The sequence below is a fragment of the Halichoerus grypus genome, chromosome 1, assembly GCF_964656455.1.
Source record: "Halichoerus grypus chromosome 1, mHalGry1.hap1.1, whole genome shotgun sequence".
Classification (NCBI taxonomy): domain Eukaryota; kingdom Metazoa; phylum Chordata; class Mammalia; order Carnivora; family Phocidae; genus Halichoerus; species Halichoerus grypus.
In genome coordinates, this window is record NC_135712.1 from 81761345 (window position 1) to 81776245 (window position 14901).

The 14901-nt window shown below is 42.8% G+C and overlaps 1 non-coding gene across 1 annotated transcript; it reads right to left on the minus strand.

Moving 5' to 3' along the window:
* Nucleotides 1-289: 289 nt before the first annotated feature.
* Nucleotides 290-390, minus strand: LOC118554737 (small nucleolar RNA U13). The gene has a single exon (XR_004926627.1). It is a non-coding gene; the product is annotated as a small nucleolar RNA U13 (small nucleolar RNA).
* Between the last annotated feature and the right edge of the window lie 14511 nt (nt 391-14901).

Genomic DNA, 14901 nt, shown 5'->3' on the forward strand with positions numbered 1-14901 from the left:
TTACTCATTTGGAGTTTGTTGTAAGGCCGAGTCCTTGGGGGAAGTGATGGCGTGGGTGTAGTGGTGGCATCCCCATGCCCTGTACCAGCAATATTAGTGCTGAACGCTGCAGCATCTCATGCTTGGGGGTCAGAAAAGTGGTATCCTCACCAGGCTGATCCTTCACAGAGATTTTCAGCCTGTTCTTAACTGCGTCTTTCAAGCCTTGTTCTCCTTCTGAGCTGGAGATTTTGTCCTCCCCATATACCCTCCAACGTTTTTAATTAGTTAATTAATTATTATTTTTTCACATCAGATGGGTAATGTGCCAAGGTCGTAACAGGTTTGAGGAAGGCACATGTCACAATGGTGTGAACAAGCAGTCATCATGCTTATGAACTACAAAAGGATCCAAACATTTCAAATTTAAAATATAAAAGAATATGGGGCGCCTGGCTGGCTCAGTCGGTGGAGTGTGTGACTCTTGATCTCGGGATTGTGAGTTTGAGTCCCATGTTGGGTGTGGAGATTGCTTAAAAATAAAACCTTGGAAAGCCTGGGAGTTTCAGTTGGTTAAGTGTCTGCCTTCAGCTCAGGTCATGATCCCTGCTCTGAGGGAAGCCTGCTTCTCCCTCTAGCCGCCGCTCCCCCTGCTTGTGCTCTCTCTCTCACTCTCTGTCAAATAAATAAATAAATAAAATCTTTAAAAAAAATAAAACCTTAAAAAAAAGAATAGTATGATGAGCTTGCATATACTCTGCTTTATTTCTCTCTTTTGCTGAACCATTGGAAAGTAAGTGGTGGCATGATGATGCTTCACTCTAAAAACCACATGTATCTCCTGAGTACAAGGATGTTGTTCCTACATAGCCACAATGCCATTATCATATGCAAGAAACATAACCTTGATATAAAATCACTGAGTACAGTTCATGTTCAAATTTTCCTTAGTCCTTAAAACGTCCTTTATAGCTACATTTTTTTTTTTAGGCAATGTAATCAAACCTTTAATACCACTTTTGTGCTAGATGAATTCACACATAATTGAAAATATCGGGGCACCTGGGTGGCTCAGTCTTTAAGCATCTGCCTTCCGCTCAGGTCATGATCCCAGTGTCCTGGGATGGAGCCCTGCATGGGGCTCCCTGCTCTGCTGGAAGCCTGTTTCTCCCTCTCCCACTCCCCCTGCTTGTGTTCCCTCTCCTGCTGTGCTTCTCTCTATCAAATAAATAAATAAAATCTTAAAAAAAAAAAAAAAAGAAAATATCTTAGATCATCTCAAATATCCCAGGACTCAAGTTTGATTAATTTTCTATTTCAAACCCAAGTCCATATTCAATAGTGTTTCATCTAAGGATATTTTGAAACATGTGACATTTGGTGTTAATACTTTTGGAACTCTGGAATAACCCGTGCCCAATATTCCCAATGTGTTAAAACTAGAAAGAAAACTTCCTTTCTTTTAGCTGTTTTTGTTGTTCTTATTGCTGGTTTTTGTTTTGTTTTTGTTTTTTTTTTACCATGTTAACCATTTTTTTTTAAAGATTTTTTTTTTAAAAGATTTTTTTTTTTTGACAGAGAAAGACACAACGAAAGAGGGAACACAAGCAGGGGGAAGTGGGAGAGGGAGAAGCAGGCTCCCCTCGGAGCAGGGAGCCTGATGCAGGGCTCGATCCCAGGACTCTGGGATCATGACCTGAACCAAAGGCAGACGCTTAACAACTGAGCCACCCAGGCGCCCCTACCATGTTAACCATTTTTAAGTGTAGAGTCTAGTGATGTTAAATATATTCACATTGTTGTGCACCAATCTCTTTAACTCTTTTCATCCTGCAAAACTGAAACTCTGTATCCATTAAACACTAACTCATAGATCTCCATCTCCCCACCAGCCCGTGGCAACCACCCTCCTACTTTCTGTCTCTATGAATTTGACCACGCTAGGTACCTCATGTAAGTGGAATCATGCAGTATTTATCTTTTCGTGACTGGCTTATTCCATATAGCAGTTTCCTCAAAGTTCATCCATGTTGCAGTGTATGACAGGATTTCCTTCATTTTTCAGGCAGAATAATGTTCCATTCTATGTAAATACCACATCTTGTTTATCCATTCATCTGTCAATGAACTGTTGGATTGCTTCCACCTTTTGACTATTGTGAATAATGCTGCTTTGAATATGGGTGTTGTTTTTCTTTTTGAATCCAGGATCCAAACAATAATTATACACCCAATATTGTGCTAATAAATTCAGTTTCTGCTAAAAACAGCTGGTGTTGAATTAGTGCTAGTCATCAGGGACTCAGACTCTATCCAAATGCATATGGATAGCATCTTGTACATGATTGAGCTTGATTTATAAACCTGATGCTAAATACAGAAACTCATAGTGGGTGTTGGTGAGTGTGACTGCACCTTACTTTTGGGATTAGCCTTACACTCCTGGCTTTTCTCCATCTTTACGTCCCCCCCTCATTCTGCCTCAGGGGAAATGCTGAGTGAGGAGATAGAAACTGTGTGTGCATGACCCAGAGTCTTCCTCTCCTCTTCCTTTGGTTGCTAGCTACTCTCATGTGCCTTCTGTTTTGCAATTCTGGGGATAAGGTGGGAGTAGGGGCTGGCTCTGTTTCAGTGTTGCCACAACTGGGTGGATAATCTGTTGATTATATGGTTTGACTCCCCAGCTCATCTAGTACACAAATATTTGGCCCTCATCTCCTAACTCTTTGTTTTATTTATCAGTTGGTTCATCCAGGATGAGGGGAAAATATTGCTTTTTATTGGGCTTCTTAAAACACCTCAATTATCAGGGAGACACCTGAATACCAAACTCAACTATCTACCTGCACTGTGGACCCACTCCTGTTGCATAAGTCTACTTGGGATAGCAAGTTACAGTTTGGAAGATGGCAGGTTCTCTGTAGACCCATGTAAAAGAAATATGGTATTGCCAAAGAGATATTAGCATTAAACTAATTTGGCTTTCTCCACTCTAGGGACCTTCCTGTTGAGGTTACTAATGCCAGTTATGAGAAAGAGTATTCCTCTTTGCTATAAGCGCAGGGAAAAGTTTACTCTTTTTAAAAACTCTATTTAGAAAAAAATTTTTTTCATTGCTGAAAACCTGAGAAAAGCAGAAAAGTACAAAGAATAAAACAAAAGATACAAAAGCTTATCACCCAGAAATAACCACTTTTCGTGTTTTAGTACATCAATTTTATCTCCAACCCACACTTCTCCTTTGAGCTCCAGACCGTGTATCAAACATTTCACTTGATAGTGCATCTCGAATGTCTCAGACTCTACACTCAGCATGACCAAGAATAAACTCCTACTCCTCTCCCCCACACCTGTTCCTTTAACAGTGTTCTCCATATCAGAGTGTTGGTATCTTCATTCATCCAGCTGTTCACACTAGAAACCTAGGCCATTCTTGAAAATTCTTTTTCCTTTACATTCCACATCCAATCCTTCAGCAAATTCTATTGATTCCAACTTTTGTTCTGTTTTGTTTTTGTTTTGTTTTTGGTGGGCAACAAAGCAAAGTTTATTGATCGATAGTAAAGTGATAGTACAAAGCTCCCGAAGAGGGAGGGGACCCGACAGGGTTGCCCTGATTTTAACTTTTCTATATACCTCAGATTCATTACTTGTTTCTCCCCGCAGCATTACTCCCCTGTCCATGCTGCCGTCATAGGCCATCTGGATTTTGATAGATTCCACACTGGTCCCTTTCTCTTCTAGCTCACTCCTGCTGGCCCCTTTTTAAATTACCTTTGATTAGACTGGGTTACTTCTGGGAAGAATTTCCCAATGGATAAATTCTTCTATGAATTGTTGTGACTGTGGGTAGGATAATATTTCTGATGCACAGGGTGGAGTGATGGAAATGTTTATTTCTCTGGGGAAATGGTGGTCTATGGGCCCCTCTACACTGATTATATGGAAATTATCCAAGATAACATGGGAACAATAGACAACCTGTAGGTATTAATAAAGGCCATTGTGCTGAAGGAGTTTTTGGTCTAAAGCCAGAAGCCAGGTTTAGACTGAAATACACATACTTTTTTTTTTTTTTTAACATTTTTAAAAAACATTTTATTTATTTATTTGACAGAGAGACAGCAAGAGAGGGGACACAAGCAAGAAGAGTGGGAGAGGGAGAAGCCGGCCTCCCGCTGAGCAGGGAGCCCGATGTGGAGCTCGTTCCCAGGACCCTGGGATCCTGACCTGAGCCGAAGGCAGACGCTTAATGACTGAGCCACCCAGGCGTCCCCACATACTTTCTTTTATATAGAAAGGTTTGAATAATAATAGCTAATGCTTACATAGGGTTTCATATATGCCAGACATCATTTTTTTAAAATTTTATTTATTTATTATTTTTTTTTAGAGAAGGCAAGAGAGAGATATGTGGGGGAGGGGCAGGGGGAAAGAGAGAATCCCAAGCAGGCTCCATGCCCAGTGTGGAGCCCCATATGGGGCTCGACCCCACGACTCTGAGAGCATGACCTGAGCCAAAATCAAGAGTCAGACACTTAACCTACTGATCCACCCAGGCGCCCCTGCCAGACATCATTTTAAAGGCTTCACATGTATTTATTCATTTCCCCTTCTTCACAAACACATGGAGATAGAGACTACTACTATCACCAATTTACAGATAAAGATACTGAGACACTGATCTATTTTTAAAATCCTTTCTTTTTTTTTTTTTTAAAAGTTTATTTATTTGACAGAGAGAGACAGCAAGAGAGAGAACACAAACAGGGTAAGTGGGAGAGGGAGAAACAGACCCTGAGGGAGAGGACCCTGGGATCCTGACCTGAGCCGAAGGCAGACGCTTAACGACTGAACCACCCAGGCACCCCTAAAATCCTTTCAATAAACCATAATCAACTGACCTTGCTTTAACCTTATGCCTATCTGTAGTCCTTAGTCCTCTGGGTACTATGTTTGGTATTGCTATTCCTTCAGGACTGAAGTTTTGCCTCTCTCCTCCAGCTTATTCCCAGGGCTAACATTCTTTCATAAACTTCAAACCTGAGGGCTGCCACCAGAGCCCTTAATACCTTTTTTTTTTTTTTTAACAGTCCAGAGATCGATCCATCTATCTTTCTTTCTTTCTTTTTCTTTCTTTCTTTCTTTCTTTCTTTCTTTCTTTCTTTCTTTCTTTCTTTCTTTCTTTCTTTCTTTCTTTCTTTCCTTCCTTCCTTCCTTCCTTCCTTTCCTTCCTTCCTTCCTTCCTTCCTTCCTTCCTTCCTTCCTTCCTTTCTTCCTTTCTTCCTCTAACACCTATTATGCCATAAGGAATGAGTTCTAGAAGTTCAGGCTCCTTTCTGTTGATTTTCACAAAGTGCTTCTCTGGTTGGAGCAGGCTGGCATTTCAGTTTGTTGGGGCTCAGGGCAGGCTGTGTGCCAAGATGTGCCACAGTGGCATATTGATTATTCTAAGCTGAAGTTACTTAAGCAACAGCCAGTGCTAGAGGAACACTCTGACCTTCCTTTGTCTTCAGAAAGCAGGAAATAAGTCTTTCATGTGAAAGGTACCTTCCCTGTACCAGGAAGTATAGAGACATCCTTACAGTCAGAGATTCAAAATTGAGGGCCAAGAAGACTATATAAACAAACTCTGCATAGATTCTCCACTAATTAATACCCAAACCTAAGTTTGTCTTATCAATTTGTCAGAAATTCATTGTTTCTTTGTCTAGAAAGTATAAAAGCTGCCTGCCTTGGTTACTTCTTAGGTCCCATGTCTGTGAGTCTCCATACAGATGAATTAAATTTTTTTTTCTCCTGTAAATCTGTCTTATGTCAATTTAATTATTACACAAGCCAAAAGAATCAAGAAGGCTAGGGAGAAAATTTTCCTCCTCCCCAACAAGTTGAACCCAAGTACTTTTCTCTTTGGTTTCCTTCTTTTTCTGATCATTTCCCTTCACATATGTCAGGACGCTATCTTGGCTCTTAGGGTGCTTATAAGATATGCTCAATATACACATTAATTCTCTTGGCAAGAATCTTGCCCTTGTTTTACAGCAATGCCAGCAGCATGCTGGGTAGTATTGTAAACTCTTCCAGTTTTGCCATGTGAACATGTCCCTTTTTGAGCAATGCCGTTCCTTTAGCCACATACATCCAAATCTAGAAGAAGGGTGATATTGTAGACATAAGGGAATGGCACAGCCTGAAAAGGAACAAGTCCATGTTTTCTAAAAGGCCTAGAGAACATATAGAGGGCACCTTTCTTCTTTCCTTTTGTGTTAGTCATTTTGGTGAACTATTGGAATATGGCAGTTCTGGTTAAAAAAAGAAAAAAGAAAAAGAAAAAAAACCTCTTAATATCTTGAGCAACCCTGGCTAAGAGGCAAATTGGGACAGAAAACCATAATGGGACAATGAGTGAGAGACTACATGAAGATAAATTGTTCAAAAATAAGTGTCTTTTGAAATATTCCCTTTATGAGAGAACTGGAATTGCCATCAGGGCAGGTGTAGAAGCTTTAAGGGCTGCAGATATGATTCCATAGTGAGTGCTTGGAGGTGGGGCCAACATTAGAGTCTGGAGGAAGGGTAATATGGTGGTAAGTATGAGGGTCAGACAGAGAAACATCCTGGTACTGCTGTTCGTGTTCCAGGGAAGCGCATTTGGATGTAAGGAGAAGGGGATCAATCAAGCTACCTTGCAAAAAGGGGGATTTAGGCAGAATTTCTCTGAAATCCAGTAATAGAGCCTTAACTGGAGCTGGAGAGTGGCCCAGATTCAAAGTAACCTGAGGACCTCCACAGTCTAAAGGGGAAGGTGGTATATGAGTCGTGTGCTGGTAAATGTTTAATAACTGGATTTCAAACAAACAGACAGACAAAAGGGTGCTGATTTATAGCATTTACCAATTTCTGTGGTGTAAATACTCCTATCGTGGCCAATTTCAACCAACATAATATCACTGAACTTAAAGCTGGTAAGAAATACATGCAGCTCTAGCTCTCTAGTCAGTTTAAGTCTATTCCAACATATCAAATGTTAACTTTGATTTTTTTCCTGAACTTTCCAAGTTTTCAAGAAGTGGTTTATTATTGTTTTATAATCAGAAAAAAGTAGCAAAAGTTATTTTTAAAAAATAAATAGAAACATATGAGATATGGACTGGTGTATTACAAATGAATTTCTCTGGTTTTGCCATTTGTTGAAGGTCAGTCTTAACTTTTGCCATTGGCCCCCTGGTCCACCTAAGGGCTTGCAGCAGGTTTGGTTGAGCTCACTTCCAAATTTTGACTCCCTATTTTGTAGACATTGTTTCAGAGAGAGGTTGCTCAGAACCACCTGGTGGGGGTCTCGGGAACACCTGGCCTTCCTTAAGTTCAGATCTGCAGAGGACATTCCAGAGCGATGCTCAGGGACCTGGCTAGGTGGCTCTGAATAGAGTTTGGTAAAACTATAATCAGTACATGACAAGTCTTTCATTATGTTGACTAAAAACTGAGAAGTTATGCTATGGAAAGTGTTTGCTGTATGTGGCATTTGGAAGAGAAAATAAAACCTTGACAGATCTTTCAAAAATAATCACCTCCAGGGACGCCTGGGTGGCTCAGTTGGTTGGGTGTCTGCCTTCGCCTCAGGTCATGGTCTTGGGGTCCTGGGATCGAGCCCCACATTGGGCTCCCTGCTCAACGGGGAGCCTGCTTCTCCCTCTCCTCCCTGCTCATGCTCTCTTTGACTATATCTCTGTCTCTCTCTCAAATAAATAAATAAAATCTAAAAAAAAAAAATCACCTCTGGATTTAAATGATGAAACAGTTGGCTTTAGACTTGGCCCTGTATTCAGATTTTGGTTTCTGGGCTCCCCACTTAGATCAGCCTTATGCTCTTTCTCATGCAACTTCCCAACTTCCTGTTTCTGACTCAGTCAGGCCCCCAGCTCATTGTTCTTTATGAAAGCATTTATCTTTTGTTAATATTAAGCTAGGACAATGTGGTCAAGAGAAGTTGGCCTCAGAGGCCCAGGGCTAGGGTTTGACGGGCAGGAGTCTAGGAGCCTTGGGCAGCTTTGAATCAGGCAAGGAAGAGAGACCAGGCCACAGTGTCTGCAGGATGGGAGTGGGAGCGGCTGGGTGCTCCACCCATGAGCTGGGGATACACAGGTGAACCTGATCTGAGGTAGAAGCTGCAGGTTCTCTGTCCTCTGGATCCTCAGCTATTAACTGGAACCAGAAGAAGATCACAGGACAGAAGGTAAGGCTACTCTTGTTTGAGGCGTCGGTGGATATTCCAGTTACCTCCCACTTACAAGTAAGATATATACAAAGTCTTGACTACCCTCCTTGAGCCTGGGATGGATAAAACACTGACTCAGGAGTTGCAAGTCCTGAATTCTTGCCCCATTTCAACTACTAACTAGCTGTGTGACTTTGGGGCAGTCACTTAATCATCTGGGTTTATTTCATGATCTACAAACTACTTGTTTGACTTAGTTGTAAGCCAGCCTGGGAAGACTAAGGATTTGGGAATTCTTCATATTGGGCTCCAAGTGGTCTGCTTGTAACTCTTTTTTGTTGGCTCTTGATTCCCTGGAGTCATCCTCTAGTTTCTTCCACCTGCTGGCCTTCCAATCCCCTATCAGAGTCCTTCTTTTCCCCTTTGTTAAACACCTGCAGAGCTTCCGACAGATTCACATACGACAATGGTTCTCAAAGAATGGACCTGGGACCAAGACCAGCAGCATTTGCATCACCTGGAGCCTGTTAGAAATGCAAATTCTCAGACACCATTCTAGACCTACCAAATTAGAAAGTCTGGGGTTGGGGCTCAGGTTACGCTGATGCATGCTCCAGTTTCAGCATCACTGCCAGAGGGCGTGGGTCCAAATCTCCTCACTGGCCTGGTCTCTGTCTTTTTGTTTAAGGAAGAAGTTGAGTGTTTTATTATCAAACTACTTATCTTCTTGCAAGGCTTTGCTTCATTGTATAAAAATAGCACCAGCAAGCACTGTATATTGCAAAATTAAGATAGTATTGCTCTTTATCTGATGCTGTGCAACTAACAAACCTTTCTCGGGACGCCTGGGTGGCTCAGTTGGTTAAGCGACTGCCTTCGGCTCAGGTCATGATCCTGGAGTCCCGGGATCGAGTCCCGCATGGGGCTCCCTGCTCGGCAGGGAGTCTGCTTCTCCCTCTGACCCTCCTCCCTCTCATGCTCTCTGTCTCTCATTCTCTCTCTCTCAAATAAATAAATAAAATCTTAAAAAAAAAAAAAAAAAAAACCTTTCTCCACTGCCAGTTATTTCCAAGGAAAGATCATTTAAGTATTTTGACCCCAATCCAGGGATAGATGTAAGCAAGTTACGATATTCCCTAAGGCTTAAGATTACAATGTTATTTTTGAATTACATAATTTTTATAACTACTTTTTAACCACACATAATTTCAGGATTCTGACTTACAACTGGAGCCTCGCCTAAAAATCATAGGGTGTTGCAAAAAAGATGCATATTGTGTTTATCTGCAATCATTAGAAAGTCAAAGGGTGTTTTCTTCCATGAACATTGTTGCAAGTAGTTTCTTTTTCCATTAGCATTGCTAAAAGTTGCAGTTTTTAAATCCTGTATGCACAACTAATTTAAGACCACTATGCTAGATTAAGTTATTTAAGGGTTCCATTTTCACTCCTTAGTAGATTTTATGTATTTCTCATATGCTTCTTCACTCATCAGTTCATCCAGTTCTGAAGGATTACTCCGTGTATCTTGATCAGCCAACCATGTTCATAACAAGATTTGTTGACAAGTCCCAGATTCTCTACAAGAGCTTCATTAATTTCAATTACTTCTCCTGATAGAGGAGAATAGAGTTCACTAGCAGCTTTCACACTTTCCAAAGCACCTAACTCATCTTGTTTGTCCAATTTTGCCCCAACTTCAGGCAGACTATAGTAAACAACATCTCCCAAAGCTTCCTGTACAAAATTGCTGATTCCCACTGTTCCAGTACCATTTTCTGTTGCTATCCACTTATGTTTGTCTGGGAGTTAATGCACAGAGAGCTGAGCAGAGCCCGCGCGCAGCATCAGGCCAGCGGCACCCGCCCTCAGCTCCCCAGACGGTAGCAGGCAGGGCGCGGCGGGCATGGAGGGGGTGCCCAGGCTGCAAGCCTGCAGCCCGCATGCTTCGAACTGCTTGCTCATATCGACGTGTTCACAGGGGTATGGGGGTCGTAGTGCAGCGTCTCAGGAACCCCGGCCTGACCTACAGGAGAGGGGCGGGGGCGGCCCCCTCTGGCCTGGTGTCTTACCATTGTACCCCATTTTCCAACCCTACCCAGCTCACACACCTTGTCTTCCAGTTGTACCTAATGGTTTGTAGTTCTCCAAATACTCCTTGTTCTTTTACACCTTTGGTGTGTTCATTCCACCTTTTTCTTGGAAAGCCTTTACCCTCTCCCTTTTCTCTCATAAATTCTTCTTGTCCTCCCAGGTGAATTCACACATTACCTTGGCCATGCAGGAAGTCCTCCTAAGAGAGCCACTGGCTACCAAGGCAGAACTCTTCTTCCGTTTTTGATTATTCTTTCATCCCACCATGAAATCCGTCTATCCACCCCTTATTTCTTGACTGAAGCATATGTAACTGGGCTTGTGCCAGGTTCTGGGATATAAGATGGCTTGACTTGAGCTCACAGCCTACTGTGGGAGACAGACGAATAGCCAGGTAATGACAAGACAGTGCTTTAGTGCATCCATAGGAGCATGAGCAGAGTGCAGTGTGTACACAGGCAAGGCTTGCAATAAACGTAGGTATGTTGGGGAAGCTTTATGAAGGCAGGAAGGACATTTATCCTGAAGGATAAATTTTGCAGGCAGCAGGAAAGGATGAAGCCTGGGTCTCTTTCGGTAGGATTTAGACCCTGAAGCACTTTGTTCATTCTGCTGGTTCTTCCCTTCCACACCTGTTGCCGCTCATCCTGGAGAAATTAAGTTAAAATGAACTGCATGTTGGGGCACCTGGGTGGCTCATTTGGTTAAGCTTCCAACTTTTTTTTTTTAAGATTTTATTTATTTATTTGAGAGAGAAAGAGAGAGAGAGAGAGAGAATCTGCAGCAGATTCTGCACTGAGCGCAGACCCCCACTCGGGGCTTAATCTGACCATGGCGAGATCATGACCTGATCCAAAACCAAGAGTCAGATGCTCAACCAGCTGAGGCACCCAGGCACCCTAAGCTTCCAACTTTTGATTTTGGCTCAGGTCATGATCTTACGGTTGTGAGATGGAGCCCCGTGTCAGGCTCTGCGCTGAGTGTGGAGCCTGTTTAAGATTCTCTCTCTTCCTTTCCCTCTGCCCCTCCCCTCCCCACTCCTAAATAAATAAATAAATAAAATGAACTGCATGTTAAATGTATATGTATAGGTTTCAATTTTTTTTTCTGACAGGAAATACGAAGTCTCTGAATCAGAAAAAAGATCATTTATTATGCACAGACCATCTTCTTACCAGTTCCCTGCATCCCTATCTCTATAGATAATGCGATGAAAGCCTGATGTTATTCTGAGTGTGCAATGGGGTTGCATCATAAGAGATGAATGCTGAAATTATGAGACTCAGAACTTATATAGGTCAGCTGGCACATGGGTCTGTTTCCTCCTCATCTTCTTCCTTCTCTACCTCCCCCGGAGAAAGAAACCTTTATTCTGGTAAACAAATCCTCTCGGGGTGGGGGTGGGGGGGCAGTCTTGGCTTTTCCTTTCTTACCCTGGAGTATAAGCAAATGGCATCAGAGGCTTCCCTCCCTTAGAGGGTGAATGGGTTACTACTGTGGGCACTTAGAGCTCAATCCTCTGAGAGTCTTCTGATAGGGTAGAACACGCTTCAGCATTGTCCCACCAAGAGACAGGAAGCTAGCGTTTTTATCAACCAACTCCTGACTCTCAGTTGCAGGTCACTCTTGGGAGCACTTCTGATGAGCCGACATGCTCTTATAGCTGGACAACGCTCTCAGGCAGAGTGATGCTTTTGGTGTGCTTGTAGGAACTGTCTGTGGGTGACCTCCAGGATGGGCTGAGGGGATATGGACATGATACCAATTACGTGATCTTATCTGTCTTCATGTGTCTAAAATGGAGATCATAATACTTAACTGCACTGGATTGATGGGAAGATTAGGTGCATCAGAGTTCATAAAGTGCCTCTCACAGTTCTTGAAACATAGTCGATATTCAATAAATGATAGCTTTAGTAGTAATAAGTTAACATGAGGGACCAGTGGCTCTTCCTTTGTAGCTGACTTAAGACTTGTTTCTATCACTATAAGTTGTGATAGAGAAAACATTGACTGGGGTCAGAAGGGGCAACCTGTGGTTTTAGGAATAGAGATTTCCCTTTAGTGAAGCTACCCATTTGCATGGGGGTAGAATCTATTCCTTTCAAGCATTATGAAGCCAACTAGTCTAGTAAGATATAATTAGTTTTCTCAGTATTAAAGCTTTTGCCAGTGCCTTGTACATTTTGTTGCTTGGTAGGGAAAATAAAACTTCCACAGAACAGAGTTATTTTGCTTGTAGCTGTAAAGAATATTTATCAGTTCATGCTAAATCTCAGAGCATATCCGGGTTGACATGGATGCCAAACTGGTTGTGTTTTTTTCCTTTGCACTAAATCTAATTGTAGGCATTATCACACCTATAGTACAAGTTTGTGCGTGCATCCCTACTTACTAGGAAGATGTAGGGGTGGGGGGAAGGTAACAGTTATCTGCTCATGTCAAGAGAGTGGGGCAGGTGTACTCGGAGGTATATGAAGAATAGTAAGGGAACTTGGTGAACAGGATCCATTGTGAATGGAGAATTGAGTTTTATTCTTATTTTGTTTTAATGGGGGGGGATGGAGTGGAGCTGAATATGGTCAGTGTTGTTTATACTTTGAGAGGTTCTGGGTGACAAGATGCCATGAGAGAGGGATTGGGTCATGTATTGTCCTCAGTTCTACCAGATGTGGCGGTTAGAGTCATGGAGCTGGAAGTGCTGAGCTCCTCCCAGTCGAGGCCTGCGGGAAGAGTCAGTTTTGTGCATGTTCCCTGTGGTGGGCTTAGGAGGCTAACCACACACCAGCGCTTGCCCCTCCTCTGTGCTAACAGGCCCTGATTTTGTTTGGCTATCAGATCCTTGTTCTTGGGGAAAGTGGACTCAAGCCAGTAGATGAATCATGTTTTGTGCAAGGCAATCATGTTATTCCATTTGTATTTCCTGGAGCTTGGTCTGAGGTGGTCAAGTGACTTAGGAGAAGTCTGATGGAGATTTTAGGAAATATCTTCTTTCTGGTAAAAAGAGATGAAGGAGAAAAGGCCTGCCCTTCTTCCTGCTTTTGGACTGGTTGGTACTGTGGCAGCTATTATGTGATCATGAGGGGGCATCTCCATCACACGGAGAGTATGACAGAATGGGAAAATGGAAAAATTCTGTGTCTTTGATGATACAGAAGGATGAGTGTCTGGATTAGCCTGGGACTCCATACCTCTGGCTTCTTATAATGTGAGACTTCTATTGCTTAAACCACTTTTGATGGGCTATTCTGTTCTTGAAGCCAAAACGTCTTGATTGACAGAGCTCTGGATACAGAACAAGTCTGGTGGAGGGGAGATAACATAGACACTGACATTAGGAGTAAGCATCCATGGAAGAGAAGAAGAGCTAAGGCAGAACTGGGACCCCTGGAGAGGGCTCAGTCTCCACTGACCAGGGCAGAGAAAGAATGGGGACTCCCTGTTGATCAGTAGCACAGCGAGTGCTCCCCACTGCTAGACGGTGCATGAAAGCAGGAGCGAGACAGCAGAGGCCACTTTGGTGAGGCGCTGCAGACTGGAGTGGCCATGGCAGGTAAGCCCTGCGGTTCTCTCTGGGAGATGCAGGAGTCAGGACCAACATGATATTACAGCTCTCATAGCCTGATGGTGGTGGAGGAAACGGGCTTTGGAGCCAAACAGATCTGGGTCCCGCCACTTGCTTGAGCAGAGCTTCAGTTTCCTTCTCTGTAAAATGAGGAAAATCATATCTGCCCCATTGGATTCTCATAAGGATTAAAATACATTAAAATAAGTTAACTTCTCTAGTCTGTAATATAGTGGGAGTTTATGAAAAGATAGTTACTATTATTTAACAGACACCTGCAGATGTAATGAAGATACTTCATGGTGTACCACTAGATACATGACCACTAGATGCTGAGTGAGATCAGGCCAATTTGAGTTGAGACTTGCTAGGGTAATCTGGTGTTGACCTACCCTGATTAGTCTACTAAGAGAGAAGCCCCTGGGGATGGATTTTCTGGAGACCATTTCTCCTCTGTCCCCAGAGACATATCTGAAACAATAGACTTTCTTGGGGGGGGAGAACATTAATATTTGCCATGACATTTTTTCCCCCTGAGCAGCGGAGGAAGACAAAGGCAGAAGATGCGCAGTGCTGATATAAATGAGAAGGCCAGCCATAAGTGGGTTTTCCAAAGTTCCCAAGGGACTGGGTGGGGGCTTATCGTGGGGTCTCAGACTCCTCAGAAGAGGGAGGGGGAAGATCGTAGAATGTTTCCTGCCCATCCTATCATCGACAACCTCAGTTATAAAAGCACCAGAGGTACAAATGTAATAACCAGAATCAGAGGCTTCCTGCTCACGGATATGAGGGGGAGATGGACCAAAATAACCTCAGGAACACTAATAGCAGACTCTGAGAAGCCACCCCTTCTCTCCTGGAGCCCCTTTCTACACACCCCTTCTAAGTAATTTCTAACCTTTTGTTGACTCACAGAAAGAAGAATAGAAGTTACTGGCGTTTGTAGTAACAGGATGAGAAAGTACGAGACTTCCTGTTGTGTGTGTGTGACAGCTGGTGATAAGTGGAGGACTCTGCACAGGAAATCCGCTCAGTTTCTGCAATG